A 27,826-nucleotide genomic window follows, 5' to 3' on the forward strand; every position below is an offset into this window, starting at 1 on the left:
GAAAGAGGCATGCAAATAAGGGAAATCAAAAATGCAAATGAGGCACAGATTTATATATTTTGCACTTCATTTAATATTGTTCTTTTGAAAGAGCTTCTTCCAAAAGAAGAGAAGCAGTGCAGATGTGGGTCTTTTGAAAGTAAAACCCATCTTCGAAAGAACAAACTTCTTCCTATTTTTTTTTAAAAGGAAGAAGGGTTCGTTTGAAGATGGGGTTACTTTCGAAAGAGCTGCATCTAAACTGCTTTTCTTGTTTTGGAGGAAGCTCTTTCGAAAGAAGAATATGAAATGAGGTGCCAGATCTGTAAACCTTTGCCTCATCCGCATTTTTGATTTCCTTCATTTGCAAGCCTCTTTCAAAAGAGGAAGGTTAATGTAGATGTAGCCATGATTAGGGGTATACAACACAGAAGAGACTATTAAGACCATGACTTTTCAGTTTGAAAAAGAGATGACTAAGGGGGGATATGATAGAGGACTATAAAATCATGACTGGTGTGGAGGAATTAGATAAGGAAGTGTTATTTATTCCTTCTCATAATACAAGAATGTGGGCTGCTAAATGAAATCAATAGGGAACAGGTTTAAAACTAGAATTTTTTCAGACAACACACAGTCAACTTGTGGAACTCCTTGCCAGAGGTCCAATACTATTGTCAGGGATTTTTACCATTCCCTAGGTATAATTGTCCCTGTGGGACAGGGAATACAAGCCTTTGGCCATATAAAATCAGTGCAGGCACATGAAAAATCCAAAGTGTCATAGGCTGCCATTTAGCAGCAGCTTCAACGGTCACTTTTTGTCAGTTGGTTTCCCCGGTAACCTGAACTTATGAATAATCAATGAACAGGTGTTCAAAATCATGGCCTCTGTTTGGGCGAGACTCCAGGTTTCTGGAAGCTTCTGAGCCCAGGAGGACCTGACTGAAAACAGGTTGATGGAATTTTAGTATGCTGATTAAATCATGAATAATACATGAGGGGACAGAATAAAAGCAGGTGCTGCAGAGGGCTCTGTGGCCCTTGGGAGCGCAGTACAAACTGTGCACCCTACACAGGGAGGTGTTGGCCACTTGTGGCATCCACCAGCCCTCAGGTGGTGAAGGCTTTGCGAAGATTTGTTGGAGCAGAGCTGATCTCACCTGGGCAGAGCTAAATCACACAGCATTGCCCTGTCACCGCGGTGCCATCGCACGCTAGCAGCGTTTCCCCTCACCACCGCCAGGAGCAGCAAGCGGCCTCATGGGGAAGTGACCGGGTGGCGAACTGGCCCACCTCATGGTGGGTACTGCGTACCCAGTCACGGAACCTGAGGCTGCCATCTTGTCTTCACCAGCTGCCTTCGACACCACCTACGACTTCACCGGATTAGACCTCGACTTACCTGATTGTGACAACTGCTACCGGACTTGACGTGTAATTTTATTCACCAGCCCACGTCTTTATGTGGCACTCATAGACATTTTCTCTTAAACTAGCCTGGGATACCAGGACCCTCAGTGAGGGAGCAGGGGTAGCTCCCCTGCTGTGTGCCCTCCCTGGCGGGGGAGGGGGCAGTACCTGGGGGCCTGACCCCTGAGGCCGGGCCTGAAAGCCCAGGCTGGGATATTACTTCAGATATTTTAAAAGCAGATTTAATTAATAATTTTGTTAATATTTATTAGGTATACATTTGTTTAATAATTAGTATTATTAGTATTTATTAGACTCTTAGTTATTGTAATTGTTGTGTAAAAATAGGTGAAGGTTCAACCTCCCTTATCCCCTTTTGCCTATCCCATCTCTATATAAAAATATATTGAAGGTGTAGGCATAGCCACCCTGCCTCCCCAATTACTCTTCACCCTAAGGGACCTGAGGAAGAGCATATTGCCTCCCAGGTATCCTCTAGCAAGGCTTATTGGAGTAGCAGGTGCCCCCAGAAGAAAAAAGAGGGACAGCCCTGACAGCCTCCTAGCCCTACCCCTTTGGGGCAGGCGAGGACCCTACCCCCAGTAGGGGGTGAGAGTAGCAACCTCACCCCTCCTTTCTAAAGGGAACAGCGGGGATTCAAAACCCTAATCCTAAGTATACTTACCTGTATCTATTCTCCTAACCAATTTTCTGCCTTCCGGTTAAACAAAGTCTGAAGACATCTGTCAGGAATCAACAAGGACACAATGTTTATTGTAAGTTTATGAGAGTCATTCAGAGTTGATACAATTTAAATTTAATGGTGTTCCTCAAATAAAAATTTTAGTTACTTTGTTACAACTTTAACCCTTGTCCTGGTCTCGTCTCCGCCAGCCACTTCTTTCCAGGAGGCCTTAGCAGGGACCAGAGCGTACCGGGGTGGCACTCTCCCATCTTGGGGTTGCAGCAGGGTTCTGGTCGGGTCCTGGGACCTGTGAACAGGAGGTTCACACCCTCCTCGTTCAGGGACTCATTTAAATTCCCATATTTATAACCTGTCCATCAAGAGAGTCCCGACAACTATAAAGAAAAAGAACTAGGTAAGCTCATGGAGACGGGGTCCATCAAGCCTAATAGCCAGGATGGACAGAGATGGTATCCCTATCCTCTGTTTGCCATAAGCTTTGAATGGGCAACAGGGAATGTATCACCTGGGCTGCATCTGCACTACATTCCCCTTCGCAAATGTGGCCGATCGAGAATGCAAATAAAGTGCTGATTTACGTATCACATTTCACTTGCATAATGGCAGTCACTCGCTGTTCCTGAAGTGCTGTTTTTGGAAGAAAACAAGCAGTGTAGACAGAGCTCATTCGAAAGCAAACCCCATTTTTGAAAGAACCTTTCTTCCTGAAAATCAGCACCTCATTTGCATTTCTGATCATCCACATTTGCATTCCCTTTCCAAAAGGGGAATGTAGTGCAGACACAGCCCTGATGATTACTTGGTCTGCACATTCCACCTGGGGGACCTGGCACTGGCCATTGTCAGGTGACAGGATACTGGGTCAGATGGCCGTTTGTGACAGAGTGTGGTCATTTTTATGTTTTTATAGTCTAGTGATTCAAAAGTATTATTGGTACAACATTAGATACAGTCATCTTAGCAATATCTTGCTGCTACTATTACTATCATTCTTGCCCCCGCTGTTGTTCAATAGGTGGTCTTTTATGACCAATGAAACCCTGCATTGATGATTACTCAGGAATGCAATGTATCCCTGCAAGGATATGAGTATTTATCTTTTTCAATCCATTTTAAACAGCTATGGAAAATTTGGACAGCTTTTTTTGTAATTCTGTGCTTGTATATACTAATAAGAAGAGAAAGATTAAAGGTAGGTAGCTATTAATAATTAAAAGATAGTTCTCTTACCTAGGAACCCACTCACATTTTATACGTGATCAAACTTGGTTTTGAGCTTGTCTTAAAAACTAGGCACTCTTTTGACATGAGAGTGGAAGGGGGAAAAAAGTGGAAGAATCAAAAAGAAACTTTCTGGTCCAAAAATTGTCTAAAGCTTTAATGGACAAAATGCATTAGAGGAATGTTAGTCTGTTGAATTATTTATGCTGACTTTTAGTTGTTTTTGAGACAATGGCTGAGTGTCTCTATTTCACTCTTTGTGCCTCTTCTAAGATACTTCTTCAAAGGATAAGGCCAGGTCTTGAATCTCTCTCATGCTCGAGCACAGAAAGCTTGGAGCAGCTTCCACACTGCAGCTTTTTCTAGAATGAGGCAAATAGAAAATTTAAGACATAATAAATTCCATGTTTATATTTTATAGTTCTATTTTAATTACATTTATATACAGGGAAGTAAAACAGTTCTGCTGGGATACTACTTATCAGGTCAGCCAGTGTTTCTCAGCCCCTACTCTAGTGTGGTGCTTATGACTCTTTTCAATTTAAAAAACACAGAAGAGATCAATACAAATTAGTTACATCCTTAAAAAAAAAAGAGAGACTGAAAAAGTAAAACAGCGCCCTACATAAGAGATATGGCCTCAAACAGCCACCAGGTTTGGCTTTCCTTTTTCCTAGCAGGAGATTTCTGCATTAACCTAAGTAAATTGTAAACTATTTATAGATTGAACCTTAATGTTCCTTGTTCCTTTTTATTTTGTCTCCTGAGCTTTCCAGAACTGAAATATCCATTGGTGAGAAACATGGTATAATCAAATTTCATCTTTTTTACTGTTACTTATGCTATAACAAATGTGACCGGGTCCATGTATCTCCTGGGCCTCAGTCCATGGTCCCATCATGTGGGACCTGGTTGCCCTTGCTGGGTCTTGGGCTTTTGTCCCTGGACTTGAAGGGCCATGGGTCAAAGCCCCCATCCCCCAGTATGGTTAGGCTGAGCCCTGAGGTTTCCTGCAGGAGCTGCTCACCTGCTCTGCTGTTACTATTGGTTGTTTGCACCTCTCTCTAACTCCCTCCTTGCTTGTTTGAATCCCCAACCTCCTCCTACACTTCCCTTCCCCCGCTCTAGTGGAGGAAGATTTTTAAAAAGGCAGCCTCAAGTGGAATCAGCTGGCCCTAGTTGATTTAGTGCAGCCTCTTCCATGTTGGTCTCACTCTCCCTGATTGCCAGAGCTGTTTTGAGCTACTTTTCCTCTTGGAAGTTGCTCCCCTGGCCTCACCCAAATTATTTACTTTCTTCTGAAAGAATACAATAGTGTTCTGACAGGAATATTTCATTTATAATGGGCTTTTTTTGCATGTACATGTGCATTTACCTGTATCCTTGATAGGTGCAGAAGTGTGTATTAAAAGAAAAACATAAACCTATAAAAAATGGCTCTCAAACTTCAACACAGGATTGTTGCATTTACCACAATAAAATAAAACAAGTCAATGAGAGCATCATCCAACTGTCTCATTTCCTATATTTGTTGGTTGCAAATTAGGTTTAAAGTGTTAAAATATATACTTAATAATGAATACCTATGCAATGGGATCACTAGTTATGTAAAGAATTTGCATCTTATTATTTTACTAATTCTTCATTTATTTGCATTTTAAAAACCACAGTATTGTACCAGCTGTCTGACCTCCTCCATAAGAGTCACATGCTTTGTTTTCCAGCTACTCAGAATAACTTTAAATTCCATCCATTTTATTTTCTTAATGATAATATCAACACTTCAGATATCTGCATTTCTTTCCGTCTCAATGGGATACTGTGACAAACCCTCAAATATAGCATTGAATTCTAACATTGCCATTGTCTTTAAAACTGTATCATCCAGATCTTAAATTTGTTCTCCTTGATTATATTTAGTTCTTTTTCTTCCATTGTAGCCGTATGACGTGCATACCATTGTACTGTATGTATTATTTCAGACTAAACTAACAAAGTTTGTTATGTTCTTAGTTTGATAAGACATGTTGTTGTGTCTCATGTGGCCTGGGTCTTAAAAGGTTTGGGTAATGATAAGTGTTCTAGGTTTTCAGACCCATAGATATTGTATTGTTTGGGGATTCTCAGCCTTTCCCTTACTGTGACCACCAAAATATTTAGCTACTTTAAACTGAGATGTGAACCTGAATCTCTGGTGGTAGCTTCTATGCTGCCTGAAAGGGGGTATTATAAGAATACATGACATGGTTTATAGCATTTTGGCCACGTGAAGCACACCCAAATGCAGAGGTATAGAAATTCAGAGTCCATGTGAAACCAGATGCATGGAAATGAAACTGGAAAACAACTTCCTAGGAAACTGCTGGGGATGCTCATGAACATTGAGAGCCAGTGACTGACAACTTCTATGCATTATGTACTTCAGATATATTTTAATATTTAGTTTTTGATAGTGCTTAAAGAAACCAACACATTAAATCTAATGGGTAAATTGCTAATTACAAATGACAGTAATTCTCAATAGTTCCCAATAAAATCACTTGCAATCACCTTGTAGGTTGGATTTTGAAGATGGCCCGTTGTGAGCAAAAATTTGATGTTTTGTCTTTCTCTACTACTAATACAGGAAACTCCATATACCTAAAATTGCCCTAAAATAAGTTCTGGAATATTGGGCTTGATTTATCAGTACGCAATTTTCTTATAAAAGATACGGGTCAAATCCTCTGCTGAAGTAGACTCATGTAGCTCTATTGAAGCCAATGGAAATGTACTAGCCCCTTCTTTTTGTCCCATCTGAGTTTCACATTTAAAGCTGTTGACTCTTCAATTACCTTGATCGTTTTTTCCCCCCTATGCTAAACTTATTTATGCAAGAAGTTATGATATTGATGTAATGAAGTTTTCATTTTGCATCTAAAAGTTATTCTTATGAGAGCAGCTGTATAACTGCTCTCCCTGGTATAGCAAGCAGCAAAGTATTACCAAGATGCTTTTTATCACACTATCACATTATGTGGACACAAGTTAAAATAAGCAAATGCAATTCTTTCGCTGGATTCTATCTGAAAATAAGGGGTGTTGTTCCCATGTATCTTAAGGATCATTTGAGCCTAACATAAAGAACGGGCCAGATCCTCATCTGGGGCAAATATGGAAAATTCCACTGACTTCAGTGAATCTAAGCTGATTTGCACCAGTTTAAATGTTAGAATTACACACACATCAGTAAAATAGGCTTGAGTAGGCTCTAATGATTATGCTTAGAGCTGTGGTTTTGTTAGAGCAAATGCTACAAAATATTTTATAAATGAGTCATGGAAAATTATGGTTAACTCACAGATTTTGTGACTCATTGATTTTTGCATTGTCTTGTCCCACCCACTCTTTTAGCTAAATTCTTTTCATCTCTCTACATGAAAGTGGGAATGGCAAGTGCTTTCCCCCTGCACTGCGAAGGTAATAAGAACAGAGCAGAAGGTCTGTTCACCAACTTCCACCCCATCAGAAGGGCCAATGAAAGGGAGCAGGCAGAACTGAACACACTACTCCAGCTGAGTGGAGTAGAGCAGAAGAATTACTTCTCACATCTTGTTTGCAACACTCCTGCTAATGCATCCGAGAATAATGTTGCGTTTTTTTGCAACAGTGGTACAAGCTTGACCCATATTCGTCTTGCTGTCCACAATAACCCCTAGGTCTCTTTTTGCAGTACTCCTTCCTAGATATCCATTCCCCATTATGTGTGAAACCAATCGTTCCTTCGTAAATGAAGTAATTTGCATTTGTTCTTATTGAATTTCATCCTAGTTACCATAAACCATTTCTTAAGAACATAAGAACATAAGAATGGCCATACTGGGTCAGACCAAAGGTCCATCTAGCCCAGTATCCTGTCTGCCGACAGTAGCCAATGCCAGGTGCCCCAGAAGAGGTGAACCGAAGACAATGATCAAGCGATTTGTCTCCTGCCATCCATCTCCCGCCTTCGACAAAAGGCTAGTCACCATACCTTACCCCTTACTAATAGCCATCTATGGACCTAACCTCCAAATATTTATTGAGCTCTTTTTTAAACTCTGTTAGAATCCTGGCCTTCACAGCATCTTCTGGTAAGGAGTTCCACAGGTTGACTGTGTGCTGTGTGAAGAAAAACGTTCTTTTATTAGTTTTGAACCTGCTACCCATTAATTTCATTTGGTGTCCTCTAGTTCTTATATTATGGGAACAAGTAAATAACTTTTCTGTATTCACTTTCTCCACACCATTCATGATTTTATATACCTCTATCATATCACCCCTCAGTCTCCTCTTTTCTAGACTTAAAAGTCCCAGTCTCTCTAGCCTCTCCTTATATGGGACCCGTTCCAAACCCTTAATCATTTTAGTTGCTCTTTTCTGAACCTTTTCTAATGCCAATATATCTTTTTTAAGGTGAGGAGACCACATCTGCACGCAGTACTCAAGATGTGGGCGTACCATAGTTTTATATAGGGGAAGTAAGATATTCTTTGTCTTATTCTCTATCCCTTTTTTAATTATTTCTAACATCCTATTTGTTTTACTGACTGCCACTGCACACTGCCTGGATGTTTTCAGAGAACTATCCCGATAATTCCAAGATCTCTTTCCTGATCTGTTGTAGCTAAATTTGCCCCCATCATATTGTATGTATAATTGGAGTTATTTTTCCCAATATGCATTACCTTACACTTACCCACATTAAATTTAATTTGCCATTTTGCTGCCCAATCACTCAGTTTGCTGACATCTTTTTGAAGTTCTTCACAGTCTGCTTTGGTTTTGACCATCCTGAACAGTTTGGTGTTATCTGCAAACTTTGCCACCTCACTGCTTACCCCTTTCTCTAGATCACTGACGAATAAGTGGAACAAGATTGGTCTCAGGACTGACCCTTGGGGAATGCCACTAGTTACCCCCTTCCATTGTGAAAATTTACCATTTATTCCTACCCTTTGTCTCCTGTCTTTTAACCAGTTCCCAATCCATGAAAGGATCTTTCCTCCTAACCCATGACCACCTAATTTACATAAGAGCCTTTAGTGAGGGACTGTGTAAAAGGCTTTCTGGAAATCTAAGTATACTATGTCTACTGGATCCCCCCTGTCCGCATGCTTGTTAACCCCTTCGAAGGACTCTAATAGATTAGTAAGACATGACTTCCCTTACAGAAACCATGCTGACTTTTGCTCAACAAATCATGTTCCTCTACGTGTCTGACAATTTTATTCTTTACTATTGTTTCTACTAATTTGCCCAGTACTGACACTAGACTTACCGGTCTATAATTGCTAGGGTCTCCTTTGGAGCCCTTTTTCTTTACTTTGTCCAGGTCATTTTGAATTTCCATCCTATCCTACAAAGCACATGTAGCCTCTCCCAGGTTGGTCTCATCCATAAACTTTATAAGTGTACTTTCTATGCCATTATCCAAATCATAGATGAATACATTGATCATAATCAGTCCCACAACTGATCCCTGCAGAACCCTACTTCTAATGACCTTAGAGCATGACAGCAAACCATTGATGAGTACTCTGGAAATGGTTATCTAACCACTTGTGTACCCACCTCATAGTAGTCCCATCTAGGTTGCATTTTCCTAGTTTGTTAATGAAAAAGTCATATGAGACGGTGTCGAAAGCTTTGCTAAAGCCTAGATATAGCACATCTGCTGCTTCCCACCTATACTCAAGGTTTTCAGGCTGGTTTGACAAGATTTGTTCCTGACAAACCCATACTGACTCTTACTTATTACTATATTATCTTCCAGATAGTTGCAGATTGATTCCTTAATCATTTCCTAATATGAAAAATCATCCCTCATATGCAGGTAACTGATCTCCTCCCAATAAGGCAGTAAGGCCCAGTAAGGCTGTCTGTTTCCAGTCAATTCTGTTAATATACAGCCTGACAGTGCATATTAAATGATATTAAAAATATCTGAACCAATGTTAGAAATCCAGGTTTCATCAACCAGAGAGAGAACTGGAAAATTGCAGTGTAACCTCTCATGTCTGACCGTATTTTGATGATGAATCTAATTTTGCTCATATTCATTAATAGTAGCTTTTTATGACATAGGATCAATCCTGCTGGGCCTGTCAGCTCCCTAAGCTTGTCATGGAAGCATTTCAAACCAAGCTAAATCTATATTTCGATAACATGGCTTTGACTTTAATGAAACCCCTTTTTATCCTGATGAGTATATTAATTTTAGTTTTAATTGCAAAATCTACTTCCACAAATTAATAATCCAGATCTTCAGTGGGCCTAAATGTCATCTCATAGAGCAGTAGCAAAATGATGAGCAGATTTCACTGTATCCGTTTTCTTGTGGGTTCTGCTGACACAAGATGGCTTCGTGTACATCAATTGAAATGTATTAATTTAAAACACTATTCACTAGCATAAACTCACCATCTCACTAAGTGAGTTGTGTGTTCACAAGGAAAAGGACAAAACATCATAATTTCATCTCAATATACCTGAATCCAGCACACATGGACACGTGCCTCCCTCCACCCACACAAAAAATGAAAAAAAAATAAAGAAAAAACAGACAAGAAGGAATTCAGCATTTCATTTTTTTTGTTCTGACACAACTTCTAAAAACAACAGACTACAAGTTTCTTAAAACCCCAAATTTCTTTATGTCATTGTTTTCCTGATATTCAGCAGTATAATTCCTAATTCTAGTCATCATACTTTGCTCTAAATTAATAAAAATGGACCCTATTGCATTATTGATTTGTTTGAAAGCAGACCACCGTATTGAATTTAACAGGGCATTGTTTTTAAATACAAAAGTAGCACAGTATGACAACAAACAAATGAAAATTCTTCAAATACTAGTTTGCTTTTCCTCTGCCTCCTAAGTCTGACCTAAGCTGATGCTTTCAAAGAAACAGAATGATTTTGATTTTGTATTGAAGGTTCAGACTAATATGAATTTGGCATAAATTATGACACAGCAGGAGGAAAAAGGAAGCAAAATTTGTGAGTTTAAAATAAATTATCCATAAAGATTAACTGAACCCAGTCTATGATAACACAAATGTTTTTCAAAGTTGTCTTAAGGAGAATTCCATTCAGGTTGCCTAGTATTTTGGAAGAAGACAGAATGTTTAGTTTAAGTCAGGAGCTGAATGATTAATATCTGGAACAAATTACTGTGGGAAGTGATGGATTCTTCACCTGTTGCCTTCAGTTACACTTTAGCCAACCTCAGTAGAGAGGTAAATGGTTCGCGATATACTGCAAATCAAATTAGATTATCTATTTGGCCTTCCTGGCCTTAAACCCTATGAATCACTGACATGAAAACATTTAGCTAGAAGAAATTGTAAAACATAGTATTTTCATGATGAATAGAAATGCTTTTCTTTATTGTTTTCTATTAAATAAGGAATAAAACAAGTCCTTAATACTATGTTTAGCCCCTCCTTGTTTGGGGTTAAAGGGAGGAAAGAAGTAGGCATAAATCCTCAAATAAACGTCACCTTTTGAAGTCCAGCACTCTGGGAGGTGCTTTGAGCAGCTGGGCTGACAGCTACCCTGGTCCCAAGGGCAAGGTGAAGGTGGGGGCCTGGCTCGCACCCCTGGAAGGGCCAGCCAAGAGTGGAAGGGGCAAGGTTTAGGGCAGCAGCCCTAGGCCCCCTATGCTCCCCCAGAGCCACACACAGAGCAATGGCACAGTGCTCCATGGCATTTCAAAGGGGCCCAGAGGTCCAGGCAGTGATACTTCAGCACCAGGGGTAGCTGTAGCTCCAGATCCCTTTGAAATCTGACCCCTTTGCCCCTCCCATCTGCTGGCTTGGTTTTGAAAGTTGTCTTATGAATGTGACAACCCGTGCACCACTCTCCTAAATGTCTCAGTCTTCAGGACGGGAGACAAAGACAGTTAAATCATCTGTTGCCATCAACATAAATAGACATATCAGAAACAGAACAGTTCAACTGAGCAGAATAGAGCTCCATCAAACACTGCTGTGGGACACTTTATGGCATTCTACCCTACCAGGTAATAATCCCTTGGTAGAGGATTAACCCAGTTAAATATTTTATTCTCCTTGTTTTGCACTTTTCCTAGTGCAGGGACATGATTTGTCTCACAAAGTACCCCCTGAAATGGAAATGCAAAACAAAAGAGACGAGGTTTATTCACCTTCCTATAGCATCTTACAATCACAGATCTCAAAGTAATTCATAAACATGCTAGTTACACCCTTCGCCTCCATTATTCTCATTACATATGTGGGTGGAAATGAGGTACAAGCCACTTAAGAGATTTGCACAGGAAGTCTTTGGCAGACCCAGGGATCCAGCCTACAGACAGAAACCACATACTTACAAAACAAATTTCCTCTAGACACATGCAGACACCTGAGACCACACACGCGTATATGTGCATGCATGAGCACACAAACACACACAGAAGGTTCCATTGAAATGACTGTGTAAGGAAGAAAAATCTGTTTGTTTTTAAACAGCCCTTAATGTATTCATAAATGTCCTCTAGGACTTTGTTCAGCCATTGTAAATGATCTATGTAAATCAACACAATAAATAATTAAATTGCCTTTATAAAGCTTCCCACATTTCATCTCTGTGAGAGATTTCCTAATGCACGAGCCTAGTCATGTTTGTATTTAATTTACTAAGTTTGTCAAAAGAAGTAGCAAAGCTAAATTATCTCCTCTGCATAGTGGACTTGAAAGAAACGAATGGTAACAGTAATCAAGAATGAAATATGTAAGACTGCAGGAAAATTACACAACTGCAGAGAAGAAATGTGTGCATATATATCAAAATATCATGCGCTTCCACTTTCCAACTTTTATATATATATATAATATGAGAAATAATGAAATGATCCAGCAGAAACGACAAGAAAGCTGGGAAGTGGAAAACCATGATATTTTGATATAAAACACATTTTACCAACAAAGAAGCATTACAAAGAAGACATGTAGATGGGCTATGTAATTGTGTATGAGTGAGATGTGCAATGTAAACAAAGATACAACTAGGGCTGGTAAGTAATTTTTTTACCATCAGAAAATACTTCATCAAAACCAAACCATGTAAAACCACAGTATGGCAAAAGAAGTGAGACTGCCTGTACCTTGGTGGTTAGGTCACTAACATATCTCCTATGATGATCCTCTTGCAAATCTCTCCTCTCTTTAAGGCCAGCACCAGTGATAAATTGTTCTCTGAATAGGCAGAGCAGTGACTTGAACTGGGGAATCCCCCAATGCAGCCAGTAGCCTGATCATGATTGTATGGAGTGTGATTTTTTATTACCCTTACCCTCCAATACAGACCACCGAGATAGTATTCAGATAAGATTTGTAATGAGGAGTCTCATTATTTACCAAATATGCACACACTTAAAATGTTTGTAGTGGCCAGTGAATATAAACAAATGTAAGGGCATTTAACAATATTTGGGCATACCAAGAGCAATATACTTGCGTGTGTATGTTGGTAGGCCTGACAGAGGCTCCATTTTGCTAAAAGAACAGGTGTAATAGTGGCAAACAGCAGAAAAGATAATGGATGCTGAGTTTGGACTCAATCTATTCATTTCATCAGTATCTGACAGTGCTCAACCCTTTTCAGGATCGGGACCCTAATGATTATTTAGTGAGCTCATATATTTTTCCTTTCCTGTAGTATTTTATGGATTTAAGTCTTCATGAGCTTCCGTACTATAACACAGTAAATATTAGAAGGTTAGTACTAACTAAGGTAGGTGTTAGCTAGTGATGGAAAATCAACACATTGATAGCTGTCACATTTATAGTTCCTGATCCTGTCAGCATGTAAGTGCTTGCTTTACTTTAAGCTTGCAAATAGTCATATATACAGATAATTTGAAGAACAGGAGTAGCCAGATTAAGAACATGACTGAGTCCATGCAGGATCAGAACATTATGCAGAGTGTATTTTTCACCAGATGAGAACAAACAAGATAGGGGACTACTGTTATTGGAATTTGGGAAACAATACATTTGAGGTAAGTGAAATACACCTATGATTTGAGTATAGAGGGATGTTCAGAAGCCATTGTGAGTCACTGTTCAGCATTTTGCAAGGTCACTTTGGTTCTGGCTGTGCCAGGTAGGACTCTGTGGTTGACTGCTGTGGAAGCTGTAGTCCAAGCAATGAGATGATACTTGGCACCAACTAGAAAGCTTCTAGAGGAACAGAAGTTTTGCTTTCTTATGAAACACTTACTTAGTCCTGCTAGACAAGAAGAAACTTTTAACAACAAAACACCCTTATTTTCACAGTCCTATCACTTGGAAAAAATATAAAAAGTCTTGCTTTAAAAACAAATACCAAATCAGAATTAGCAATCTAAGGCTATGGTTCAATGTGACAAAATTACTAAAGCAGGTAAGGAAGACTTGCACAGTACAGTAGATTTAGAGGTGTAGTAAAATGTTTTGTTAGTTTGCATGAATGAGTGAATACTTAAATGGAGATCATCAAGGGTTTGCAAAATAGTAAGCAAATCTACATGATTTAAGAAAATGACAGGAGCAATGAATCACGCAATGTAGTTTACAAAACAAAAAAGCAAAAAAAGCAGTCCTGTAAGATTTTAAAGACTAACAACATAATTTATTGATGAGATGATGAGCTTCAGTGGGACAGAACCACTTCTTCAGATCTGTAAAATTCTGTACTTTGTTCTTATTTTTATCCTCCTGGTTTGGTTTTAAATACTAGTGATGATGACATATATTTTATTAATAAATCCAGTGTGTTATACTTAGCACCTTTAAGTCCCAGTTCAGCAATGCATTTAAGAATGCACATAAATAACTTGGCTGAATTGATGCTTGAACAGGCTAAATATAATTGCAGCTGGGTGGGAAATGTTTTCCCTTTCTTTAAGAAGTTTTGAGGTTTAAAAACAACAACAAAACCACTCCCAACTTGAGCATGGGGACAAAATGTTAAAATCTTTAATCTGGAACTTTTTTGTGAACTGAAAATCCAAGGAAAAGTTTGAATGAAGCCAATTGAAATGTTTTATTTCCATTTTTTTCTTAAATTATAGGATATTAAAAATATGCCTGGAAACAAAAAGTTATTTGAACCCAAACCTAAATTTGGACATTTCAATAATTTTGAAACTTTTAAAAATGTGAAATTAATCAAAGCTATCTCTCTTGAACAGTCTGATGTTGATGAACTGGCATTTTCTGATGAAAAATGTTTACTTAAAAAAATTCCTCACCTTGAACTATAACGCATATATAAGTATGTGGCATCATCATGAAATCTATAAATCTAGTTATCTGTTTAAAGTATAGCATGTGTGTACCCTTACTGAAGTCTTAGTAATTTGAGAGCCTCTCAACAATATTTGTTTACAAATTTTGGCTGAGAAAAATGTGATATTCTGCACCTTTTAGAACTATTTGATTACTGAAATTAATAATCAAATTTCTATGCATTTTTCTTCATCGGGTAGCACATTGCATGTATCTGGAATAAAACAAAATAAAAAATCCATTCTTTCTTTAACTTGGACTAAAATGATTTATCATACCAAGCAGAAGCCATAAAACCTAAAAAAAAACCCAAGCCCTAAATAAATATTTCCCTACACTACATAAGTCTCAGGGTACAATGTAGTGGAATTTGTGATCTGAGAAATTAATAATCAAAAAGAATATTATAGCAGGCTTTTTTTGTTTAATGTGTCACTGGAAGTACTTTATTATTCAGAAAAAATATAGGAAAACAATTAAAATTTAAAATAATCAAAAAATGAAAGAGATGTGTTCCAGAACTGAGAACACACATAATAGTACAGTTCCTTCAAACTGATGCTTGTATAGAAGGGGAAAGTAATGTTTAATATTTTCAAATTTTCATTATGTGTAACACTTGGAATTCCCAAAATCTTAGCATACCAAACCCAAGAATTTATATAATTTCTTTAAATAGTAAAGAAAAATCCATTTTAACAGTATATCTAACAAAAAGTGTTTTTGGAACAGTTTTAGTTGTGGTACGTATTTATTTTTTGCAGTCATGGCCCAGTTTGTGAACTAGCATGACTGAAAAAAGTGTGCCAGCTGTTTACTTGTGAATGTTGTTCCTGCATCCAGCCAAAGGGTGTATAGATGCTATTCCTGGCACTCTTCCAAAATAACCTAGCACAAAACAAGATGTACCATTCACATAGTAACCTACTGCTTTGCTTCTTAAATGATTAATTTTTCTCGTGATTTGTCACTGTGCATATCACTGTAGCATGTAGGGCACTTAATAGACTTTATGAAGTCCTCAGCATTCTCCCCTTCTGTGGATGACATGTTTATATTTTCTTAATTAATTTTGCAGTCCACTTATGCTGGGAATACTTTTAAATCAAAGAGGAGGAACTTTTAATGTGTCCTAAATAACTCAGATTTCCTTGCCTTCCCTGACCATTGGATCAACTCTTATTAATGTAATCTTCTCTGGGACTCATTCCAGAGCCCGGCTCCTTTGACCAAGCATGATTTGTCACACACTTTGCAAGAAGCATTGCTCAAGAGCATTACCACTGTCTTGCTGGGTTAGGGAGGAGAAACCACTGCTGGGTCCTGATCTGGTGATTGTTTTTATGATCAAGGAACATGATCTTGAACTGGTGACATATATATCTGGGAGCCAAAGAAGAGATCACAGAATGGAGCAGAAATGTATTCATTATGATGAGCCTCCATATTTTGCAACTGTTGGGACCATCACATTTTTCTTAACTTTAGCCCCAGTTTGTGATTTTTACTGTAATAATGTGCAGATGATATATGCACAGATCATATTGGCCCAGCAATCCTTTGAAAAGTAGGGGTAAACCTTCCTCCCTATCAAGATGGAGATGAGAAAACGCTTCTCACACTAAGTCCATATCTCCAACAAAAATAATTAGGGGTTGCATGGCTCCCCTTTCATCTCAAGAGACGGTGTTTAGCAGTGGAAATGAGGATCTATGGGCAGTGTTTAAGCCTGCAGCTTCTCCTTGGCTTATCCATCCAATATTGGATTTGCACGGTCAATTGCGATAACCGCATGTCAGTCTATTTCTGAATTCTTGAGTCTGAGAATTTTTCCTTCTAAGATGAAGTTCTTTTGCATGACTTTCACACATACTATCGAAGGATGATGTGCTCTGTCATAGCAATTGTCACCAGGTATTTCAGTCTGATGATATAGATTCCCAGGAATTTAGATCAATGTTGAATTTTTTCAGTGTTTTTCCACATATCCTTGAATCTTAGCTTTGGTCTTCCTCTTGTTCTCACCCCACATGACAGTTCACCAAAGAGGATTTCTTTGGGAAGATGTTCGTCACCCATTCTTCTCACATGACCAAGCCATCATAGACTTCTATGGTTGAGAATCACTATGAGGCTGGGTATGCCAGATCTTGAAAGGACATCTGCATTTGAAACTTTTTCTTGCCAGGTGATATTCGTAATTCCGCGGAGGCAACAAAGATGGAAGCTGTTCAGTTTTTTCTCCTCATTCGTGTAGGTGGTCCATGTCTCAGATCCATTTCACAAGATACTCAATACATGCCTGGTTGATTAGTATCTTTCTTTTCTCTGTCAGCTTAGGATTGTTCCATGCTTGTTTCATAAGTCTGCCAAAAATAGTAGCTGCCTTCCTGATTCTGATTTTCAGTTCTTTGTCAGTGGGTAGGTTTGCAGTGACAGTGGATCCAAGGTAACAGAATTGTTGAACCACATCTAATGGGCTGTTAGCCAGAATGACATTGGGTCAATGAGATATACCTTGAGTGAATACAACAGTTCTCGTCATGCTTATCTCAAGGGAAAACAACTTGCAGGCTCTGGACAGAGAATCCATCAGTGACTGTAGCGTGTCTTCATTAAGAGTGACAAGAGCTGCATCATCTGCAAAGAGTAGTTCCCTAGTGAGGACTTTCTTGACCCTAGTTTTAGCCTTGAGTCTTGCCAGGTTGTACAGAGAGAGAGAGAATCATGTCCATTGTTGACCTGCCAGCTCTGAAGAAACAGCATGTTTCTGGATGGACTCAATCTGCAAGTTTTTGCAGCCATTTGCGAATGGCATGGGGAAATGTTTTTCCTTTAATTCTCGGTAAAGAGATGCCTCTGTAGTTGTTGCAGTCACCCTTGTTGCCTTTGTTTTCATAGAGAATGATGATGTTTACATCCTTCATGTCATGTGGGATATCTCCCACTCTCCAAAATTTTAGGAGTAAGTGGTAGAGGAAAGGGATGAACACAGCCTTGTTTGCCTCCAGGACTTCAGCTGGATTATGTCATTTCCTGGTGCTTTTCCATTGGAGAGAGCATCAAGAGCTTGAGAAGGTTTCTCCTCTGTAGGCTCTGCATCTAGCTCTGACATTTCTAGAAGAGCTGGGATGATATTGTCAAATTCAGGGTGTATTGTACGCTCATGGGAATAAAGACTTGAGTAGTGTTCCACTCATCTGAACATCTGCTGCTTTTTGTCTGTGATCACCTGTATGTTTAAACGCTTCAGTGGGGCAGCTTTGGTAATGTCTGGTCCGAGTCCTTTCTGCAATCCCTCACACACAGTTTTCAGGTCACCCAAAACAGATGCTTTTTGAATATTAGAACCTAGATTGGCCCGATACTTGTTTGCACACCACTGGATTCTCTCTGAAGAACAGATCTTGCCTATCAAAGTAGATCACTTGTAGTCTGTGGTAGGTTCTTTATGTTATTCAGATGTGCCTAGTGTTTCTCTTCAAGGAGAAGCCTAAGAATATCAGCATTTTCAATGATCCAGTCTTTGTTAGAGAATTTACGTGTTCCAAAGGCAGATTTGGTACATTCATATATTGCATCTCTCAGCATGGGCCATGTTTCATTAACAGTTTGTCGTTCAGGTTTGTGTTCCATTTTGTGAGTAAAATCATCTGCAAAGACAGAGCATTTCAGTGCATCTCCAGTATTGATATTGATCTTGAGCTTTCTGCACTTCTTTGCCATTTAGAATTTCTTTGGGATGATTTTCACTCTGCTGATTATCAAAGAGTAATCAGTGTCACAATCTGCACTGTGGTATGTGTATGTAAATTTGACAGTGTTGAGATGTTTCCTGCATACCAATACAAGGTCAAGTTTTTGCCAGTGACTGGATCTGGGATTGCGCCATGAAACTTTGTGACACTCTTTCATGTTAAAGCAAGTATTAGTGATGTAGAATTGATTCTGAGAGCTGAATTTCAGAAGCCTTTGACCATTTGCTTTCGTTTTCCCAATACCATGATGACCAAGGCAGACAGGCCAAGACTGATGGTCACATCCAACTCTTGCATTGAAGTCACCAAGGATGTACAGTTCACCAGTTGGAAAGGAGTTGATAATAATAAAAGCAGTCCTTATCTTCAGCACGCAATGCCAATGTGGATGCATAAGTTAGGTTGACATATCCTGACTTGGTGCAGAGCTTCAAGGATATAATGAGTACTGATTCAGCTGTGGGAGCATTGATACATTTCAGCAGATTGTTCCAAACAGCACATCCAACTCCATAGAGACAGCATTCCTCTGAACTCACACCCTTTCAGAAGAAAGTATAGTTGGTTTCTTTCACTAACCCAGCATCTGCCATCCTGGTTTCCTGGAGAGCAGCTATGTCGACATTCAGTTTGTGTTGGTCTATGTGTTGTGTTGTGTTGGTCTATGTGTTGGTCTGCTGTTTTGCATACTGAGACAATGTTTGTAAGGTCATAGGCAGATTCAAGTCCCAGACACATGGTCAGAACATTTCAACTACCAAGCTAGAGGTGTGTTGATTTATTATTTTGTTTTATGGCAGAATGTCATTAACATATATTTTTCAATTTTTGGTCTATTCTATGCACCCAATGACGAAGGCAGATGTGGCAGATCAGCTCCTTATTGACCAGAAGCTGCCTGGCTTGAGGTGGGTGATAGTTAACCAGTGGAGTGCAATGAATCTTCCCACCAATGAAAATGACCCATGGCATTCTTCTCTTTGCCAGTTTGGGAGGGCTTATAACCCACAACTTCCACTTTCTGTGTTGCTTCCATGCAATCAGCAAGGATGGAGTGTCCTCTCCATTTGGCTATTAGCTGTAGAATCTTTATTTGAGTGTTATGGTAATGTCACACACTAGCTTGTACTTGTGAATGTGTCCCTCTTACAAGTTACATTGCCTGGGCTAGTGTTTGGAGCATGTGCATTGCTCAAGTGGCACTATCCCCTCTTGGTCATCCCAGCTGAATCCAAGGAAAGACAGAAGTCAATACAGTTGGAACTGAGGTGACTGCAAGGAGATGCTGCAAAGCAGGTTGGACAAATACTCCCTCATAACTGCCTTAGGGTCTCCACTATGGATTTTCTGTCTGGGTTTACTGCCATAGCCTATGAATCTCCTGAGACTATGCCCCAGGCAGTGGAGAATGTTCTGACAGGGTTGTTTTCCCTGGGGTGATGTAAGAAGACATGCTCCCTTGGATGCTAGTGACCATATCATGGGTCATCATATGCCATTTGTATTATCTAAAATAATCCAGGAACTGAAGTATCCTAGACCCTCAGCTCATGCAGAATGAGGGGGCAGTAGCTTTATTTGATGGTGGGCTACTCTCATCATGCCACAACATTGTTGTTGGGTACTTGCGATTTTTAGTTGGGACATTGGATGCCAATCAGTGTTCCATCACACCCTGGTAATGTTGCCATTGCTGGTCTATGGCTGCATATTTGCACAAAAAAAGCACACTTATTTTGCAGCAAACTTCTCAGGAGAGGCCCCCTCCTATCCACTACCTGGAGACATGTTGGGTAGTATGCAGCTCTGCTCCCCGTTTTTTACCAGGGACCCATGTAGGGGTTGTATGAAGAGAGATTACAAAAGACTGGGACTTTTCAGCTTAGAAAAGAGGATACTAAGGGGGGATATGATGGAGATCTATAAAATCATGACTGATGTGGCAAAAGTAAACAAGGAAAAGTTATTTGCCTGTTCCCATAACACAAGAACTAGGGGTCAACAAATGAAATTAATGGCTGTCAGGTTTAAAATTAACAAAAGGAAGTGTTTCTTCAAGCAGCTCATGGTAGGCCTGTTGAACTCCTTGCAAGAGAATGTTATGAAGACCAGGACTTTAAAAGGGTTCGGAAAAGAACTAGGTAAATGTGTAGAGATTAGGTCCTTCAATGACTATTAGCCTGGATGGGTAAGAATGGTGTCCCTGACCTCTGTTTGTCATAGGCTGGAAATGGATGACAGAAGAAAGATCAGTATGTTTTTAAATGGCAGCAGATATTTGCAATATTCATAAATAGACAAAAAATCTTCTAACTAGTTTCAATAGTGTTTTATTACATTCTGAACATTATGGGCTATTTTCACCTATGGAAATACCGATATCAATGAAGGTACTTGTGGTGCAAAGGAGACTAGAATATAGTCTTATAAACAAAATCTTAGGAAGTTATCCAGTAAGTTTCAGAGCCTTCCTGCCCTCCCCACATGAAAATTAAACATAATATCTACAACTAAAGAAAAAGTGAAATTAAACATCTTAGGTGGCAACTAGAAGATCATTTAATTTTGTATGATATTAAACTAATTTGATTCAGAAAGTTCTTGTCATCTTGTTTTTCTGGTTTATAAATGCTTTCTCTGCTGGTTATTTATAAACGTTGACCTAAATGCAGACCGAAAAACAGTGCATCACAATAGGAATTAAATGGCATGGACTAAATGAATCTCTTGTGTAACTCAACTAAATTCAGATTACTGATGCTGTGCTTTTTAAGTGGACTTTTTCTTCTGATATGTAAAATCAAGATTGATTTATTTTCTGCATAGCTTTGTATGGCCATGATAGAATATCAGAAGCCATGTATTGTAAAAATTCACAATATATTGAAAGAAAGGTCCTTATTTTGACACTATACTAGTGTTTATTATTGTCATAGTCTTCTGTAGTCATTACAAGAAGCCATTTTCATTTGCTTATAAACTTCTGTCAGCTTTCAAGCTGACGTTTTCTAGGTGTCTGCCTCAAGAGGATTTTTTTTGGCAGTGATAGGCAGGGAGCTATTTCAGAACAATGTTTTAGCCATTTCTGAGGACAAGGTTTTAGGGGCAAAATACATTTTTAAAATGCTAAATTCTGTGCAATTAACTGATGGTCTTGAACACCTACATGCTTTGGAGCTGGGATTTGAAATTTGACAGTCATGTTGCTCTAGTGTCAAGGATGTGCTTTCTTTTGCTGTCCCTGTGAAAGTCTATAAGGTATGTTTTTTTGTTTTTTTTTCCAGGATGTAATCCTTGAAAAATCTCAGTTCCAAAGTCTCAATTAGACTTTGGCAGCCATATGTTCCGAAGATTTTGCTTCTGAGCCTGACTACAGTACAGCGCTGCTTGGTTTCACCAGAGTTTTTCCTGGGAGCCAGGGACTACTGTGGTGAGAGTCAGAGGTAATAAGATCAGAAAGATTGCATTTCCTGCATTCTCAATGCTTCCCTTCCAGCACTCAGGCTGACTGGAGGAGAAGGAAGCTACATGACTAGACTGCGTAGGGATGAGGATCTAGGCCTGGGAAGATGGAAGAGGCTGGGGCAAGGAGTCAAGGGAGAAGGGGACTGGATGAAGAGCTGGTGAGGAAGAGACTGGAGTGAGGCATCAAAGAGATTTAGGGGACTGGAACTCCTCCAAAATGCCCATCTCCTCCTCTCCAGCCACGTGTCTGCCAGCACCCCGGTAAAGGTGGTCTTTGTCAAACTTTGGGAAGTGTAGTACCCAACTTGAGTAAACACACCTGTGCTAACTCTGCTCAAGCCAATGCCTGTGAATAGCAATCGTTTAGCATCAGCATCCACTGTAAAACAAACTGACCAACAAAAAACTTCTATTGTATTTGGCAAGACATCTTCAGAATTACTCCCACTGATTTCAGACTATATTGAAATTTGTGGCACAGCCCAAGGTTTTGACCGTTACCCTGACAGCTTGAAGAGGATTGTGTGCGAAGGGGTGTTTATCATTGGCCCTTGCCTGGCCAGGATTGTGATTGCTCTGTCTCAAAGCTAGTTTTCTTAATCGTAAGCAGGCCACATTCAGACTGCAAGGCAGGTGGGTAAGAGTCCTTATAAAGTGTAAGCCAAGCTCTTCATTTCCTTTCATTGGTCCACCAGTCTAGTTTTACAAGACTTTCAAAGCTGGTGGGTGTATTTGTGTGCAAACAAAACAGGATTTGGGGGATAGCCCATATAAGAGCAAAGGCTAATTTTGAACTGAAGACATACACTAAAGCAGGGTGGGGAATCTCCATCACACCAGCCCCATGAGGTTCACTGGGGTTAGCTGATGGCAGGCCACCAGACAGCTTGTTCACATGACAGTCCACAGGCATGGTTGCTTGCAGCTCCCAGTTGCAAGTTCCTGGGCAATGGGAGCTGTGGGAAGTGGCATGGGAGAGGCCACCACTTTCTGAAGGTCCTAGGGATGGTAAACTGCTGCCACTGGGAGCTACAGGGCATCCTGCTTGCAGGCACTCTGGTAAACAAACTATCTAGTGGCCCTCAAGTGGCTAACACTGATGAACCACGTGCGGCTGGCATGCCAGACGTTCCCCACCCCGCCCTATAATTTAGGCCTAAATTGTTTGCTTAGTTACTCTCCTTCACCATGTGTGTATGGGCTAAAAGATCTGATTCAAAAGAGTTGTAAAAGGCAGCAAGAAATTTATTAGGAGCTCCGTCCAACTCATTGTCTTTCCTGAGAGAATACTCAACAACCCTCATACAATTACAATTCCACTCACATTTACTGTTTTCAGGCTGCTGTGTTCACTAGCAAGAACCATTTGCTATATAGGACATGTAGAAAAACACCCTGATATGCAGTTCACTGGTTTTGTACCACATTGTGCCTATCAGGGAGAGGTCTGTGTTGAGGGTAATGCAGAGCCACCTCAAAGGGTCCCCTGAAAGCCATCAGTCTCTTTGTGTTGCTCTAAGTGTGTACAACATGTAATTTCCTCCATGGAGGGCCTGTGCTTCTGGCCAGAGCAGAGAGGAGACAAGGCCATGGGTCTGCTTCTTCCAAGCCTTCTCCTTTTGGAATAAAGACCACTGCTTCCATCATGATCGGCTCCGTGAGGAGACCGCCAGCAACAGACAGATGGATGCTTGGCATTCCACAACTGCAGATCTTACAGTCTGGTCCTTAGTCCATGCAGGATATAACCTTATATTGTACCAAACTTCTCAGCTTCCTGAACATTTCTAACAGACTATTTTGGATAAAGCTAATGGGCCATATGAAAGGTAATATAGAACAGGTTTGTGCAAGTTTGACTAAAATGAGGGAAAGTTTTGAGAAGTGAAAACAGTGAACCAATATCATGGCACAGATATTTAGGGCTCCCTTTATTGAAAATTTGTAAGTGACATTTATATTTCCTTGTATCATATTTGCCATCAGATTCATATCCAGGGGCCTTTACACTGTTTTAAACGAGCATTAACTTTACTGAATTGACTGACTCTCATGAGTGTCAATAAGATCAAAATTTGTACTAAGATATTCAGAGCTTAATCTCTTACCTTTCCAAATTAGAGGCAACAAGGTTCTAGGAGGTGTGGCTTTACTTCAGTATATGTGGATAAGCTTTAAACAGATAGGACCTCATTCACAAGCAACTGATGCTGCATTTTTCAAAAGCATACCTGCCTTGGTATGCTTCCCTGTATTTTATTCTTGACAAGACCTTTAACAGAAAATGCTTTGCGCAAAACATAACAGATTAAGTTTAAATCCATATTGTTGCTCTGACTCATATCTATGCAGCTCAGAGTGCGAACAACAAAACTATTGCTCAGATCTTAAAGGTTTCCTAGACCTTTTTTTTTTTCCTAAAAAAGCAGACAAAACTTTAATTGGGCTGTGGAAAGGCAATGGAAATATGGTTGCCTTTGAAGATTAAGATTTTAAAAAAGCATTGCTTTCCCTTAGTGTGAAACTTACGTAGTTTTTGTGAACCCTGCTTTTTCAAGACTATATGCAGTTCTCACCCTCTAGTTTTAAGGCAGGGGTGGGAAGCCTCTTGCTCATTGGTGACTTGTGATTTTTCAGTTAGCTGATAGCGGATTGTCAGACAATGTGTTTACCTGAGAGTCCACAGGCACAGCTGCTGGCTGTGACTGTGGTTGGCTGTTTCTGGCCAACAGAAGCTAGAGGAGGTAGTGCAGGCCAGATCACCACACAGAAAATGCATTTTCTTCATAGTAAATCCATTCACTTTCATGGAGCTATGCAGGACTTACAGGGATGTAACTGAGGTTAGAACCAAACTATTGCTTATTGCACTGGGGCACAAGAGCAAAAGGTGACAGGGCAGAGAGTTCCACCCAGCTGTATAAGGATAGTAAACTTGTTTTCCTCTCATCTGCTTTAAGCAGAAAGCTGTTAGAAGTGATAGTGTTCTAAGGGCATTTGTAGAAGCTTGGGGCAGCTCACAGACTGAATGGTATAGGAAATGAAGATTTAGCACTACTTAAAAGTACCAGCTTTTTATAGAGAAAAATAAAGAGAAGGAAACAAGTTTAATTTTCTCTCTTTAGAAAAGGAGCCATGTTAGTTGCCTGCAATATGGAAATCAGACTCCACTTTTCAACATCTCTGCTTACAGGCAATCACTCTAACAGGATGACCATTTTACTTCCAGAGAAAGGGATATTTTGTCATGTATCATGCTGAGAGGCAGAAGTAGTCTGTTTATATGAATCTGGAAGGTAATGTTTATTTATCCAGAGATGAAGTGGGGTTTTTTGTTTTGTTTTGTTTTGTTTTGTTTTGTCCCAACCCTTCAGATCAAAAGTTTCTCTTTATCCACAGAATGGATGTCTTGGATAGTGGTAGTACAAAGGTGAGCACCATACCCTCAATACCCTATTAACATATCTCAGCCCTGGCCAGAAATCCTGGGAGGCATTCCTGGTGGGTGAGAACGCACTTCACTTATTCATTTCATCCTTGATTTCTCTGCCAATACTGGCAATAACAGTATCAGTTCATACCAACTGTGTATGTGTTACCATCTGGACTGAGGTCGCCACACTTATTTCACATAATTCTCCAGAAAAAGCCCCTCAAATGTTAGGAACTTTGGTCATTACTAATTGGAAGTTAATTTTATCAGTGTATCTTGAGATCAGAGACTCTGCATCCTCTTGAAAATCTGGCCTCAAAGACTTTATCTTCTTTCTAGGTACCAAGACAAGCATCCAGATTTTCAAAAGAACTTTGCATTTTGCTTGCTAAGCCAACCAACTCTTTTAATTATTTGGCTGTAAGATGCATAATGGGAGCTGCTAGAAACTGAGCCTAAATGGGAGCATTCCAAGTTCAAGATTTTGTGTGAAGATGAATTTCAATCTGAAATAACTTAATTAACTGATTTTAAATGCAGTAGATCCCTGACTTATGCGGGGGTTTCATTCTTGCAACCCCCGCAAAAGTCAAATTTCCCATGCAAAGTAGGAGAGCCAGCAAACTGACCAGAGCACCAGCCTTGGTCAGTTTCCTGACTCCTGGGAGTGGAGTGGAGCAGGGCACCAGGCAGCTGCCTGGCTTCTGGCTCCCCTCTGCTTGCAGAAGCTGGGAAACTGACCAGCACTGGCTCCCACAGTGAGGTGGGGAGCTGGGAATCAGGCAGCAGCCTTGTTCCAGGCTCCCATCTGCTGGCAGGAGCCAGGAAACTGACAAGCACATTGCTGGTCGGTTTCCTGACTCCAGTCGGTGGGGAGCCAGGAACCAGGCTGCTACCTGGTCCCCAGCTCTCCACCACTCTGGGATGTTTTCTCCCTAGCTTCTCCCAGATGGGGGAAGCCAGGGAGGCTGCAGCAGCATAGCTCCTCCCAGATGGGGAAAGCAAGGGAGAAGCGTAGCAGCATGGCTGTCTTTCTCCCCAGCTTCCCCCAGCTGGGAGAAGTTGTGCCAGGCAGACAGCTGCAGCAGCGCAGCTTCCCCCGGCTGGGGGAAGCCAGAACGAAACCATGCCACCACGGCTGCCCTCCTGGCTTCCCCCAGCTGGGGGAGCCAGGCAGGCAGACAGCCGCAAAGCAGCTTCGAGTTGCACTTAACTCACATTAACACAAGTTAAGCACAACTTGAAGTCGCGCATTTTGGGGGTTTACTGTACACCAGAATCTGCATCCTTAATTTTAATGGAATTAGACTTTTGATAAAATCTGAATGAAAGATAATAAACCATAACCATAATATTATAGTTTATGAATGAATGTATTCTAGCAAGAATACATTGTAAGGCCTGATTTGGACAGTACAGCATCATTAAAGATAGGCTAATAAGTAAAAGATCAGTTGTTGAGCACTAGGGATGGACGTATACTCAGGTAAGACAATATTAGGAATACACACGCTGGTGAAACTGACAAACTGAATTTCTTGGGGCAGAGACTGGCAACTATTCATGCTTTGTTGAGCATCTGATATGATAGTCCCTCAATCACATGAGACCTCGATCATAGTCCAAGGCCCTATCATAAGAACATAAGAATGGCCATACTGGGTCAGACCAAAGGTCCATCTAGCCCAGTATTCTGTCTGCTGACAGTAGCCAATGCCAGGTATCCTAGAGGAGGTGAACCGAAGACAATGATCAAGCGATTTGTCTCCTGCCATCCATCTGCCGCCTTCAACAAAAGGCTAGTCACCATACCTTACCCCTTGCCAATAGCCATCTGTGGACCTAACCTCCAAATACAAATAAAAATAACTGGAGAAATAGAATGAAGTAGTGTCTTTTAATAGCTCTCAAAGACTATGTTAAATCGTGATTGTCTGTGTGTAGGAACAGTAGGATGTCTTCACTCCTTCCAGGACGCAGTCAGAGACAATTGGGGTTGGAGTGAACGGCAGAGGGACAGAAGCCAGATAGCGTTGCATCCAACTTACAGTAACAGGGGAGACCTGTAAACATGTTGTATTGTGCAAGCAAAGCACTAACAAACTTCAACAGAACTTTATTGACAAAAGTGAAACCTCTTTACAAAGCTGCTGCATTGTTCTGTAGCTCACTCTAATCTCCTCCCTCCCTCTTCCTGTTTTCTGTGCTTCCAGACTCCCAGCAGCCAGTGCTCTCAGTTCTAGTAAATGCAAGCAGTATTACATCTAAAACACCTCATTCTCTCCTCTCTTAAGAAGCAGTCTTAATTATAAAATGAACATTGTTGTTCTAACTACAGCAACAAACATGGAACAAGCCGTTATGCTGTTGGCAGAAATATTACACTAAAAACACTTTAGATGCTACATAACGTAGTCTTTAGTCCAGACAGGTGGTCGTCTGGCTCTGGCAGACTGTCTTTCAAATCCAGTTTCTAGTACAATGTCTTTTTGTGGTGGTACTATGGTGAAGTCATTCACCATGGGCTGGGGATTGG

This window comes from Carettochelys insculpta, chromosome 5 (genome assembly GCF_033958435.1).
Source record: "Carettochelys insculpta isolate YL-2023 chromosome 5, ASM3395843v1, whole genome shotgun sequence".
In the NCBI taxonomy this organism is placed as follows: Eukaryota; Metazoa; Chordata; order Testudines; family Carettochelyidae; genus Carettochelys; species Carettochelys insculpta.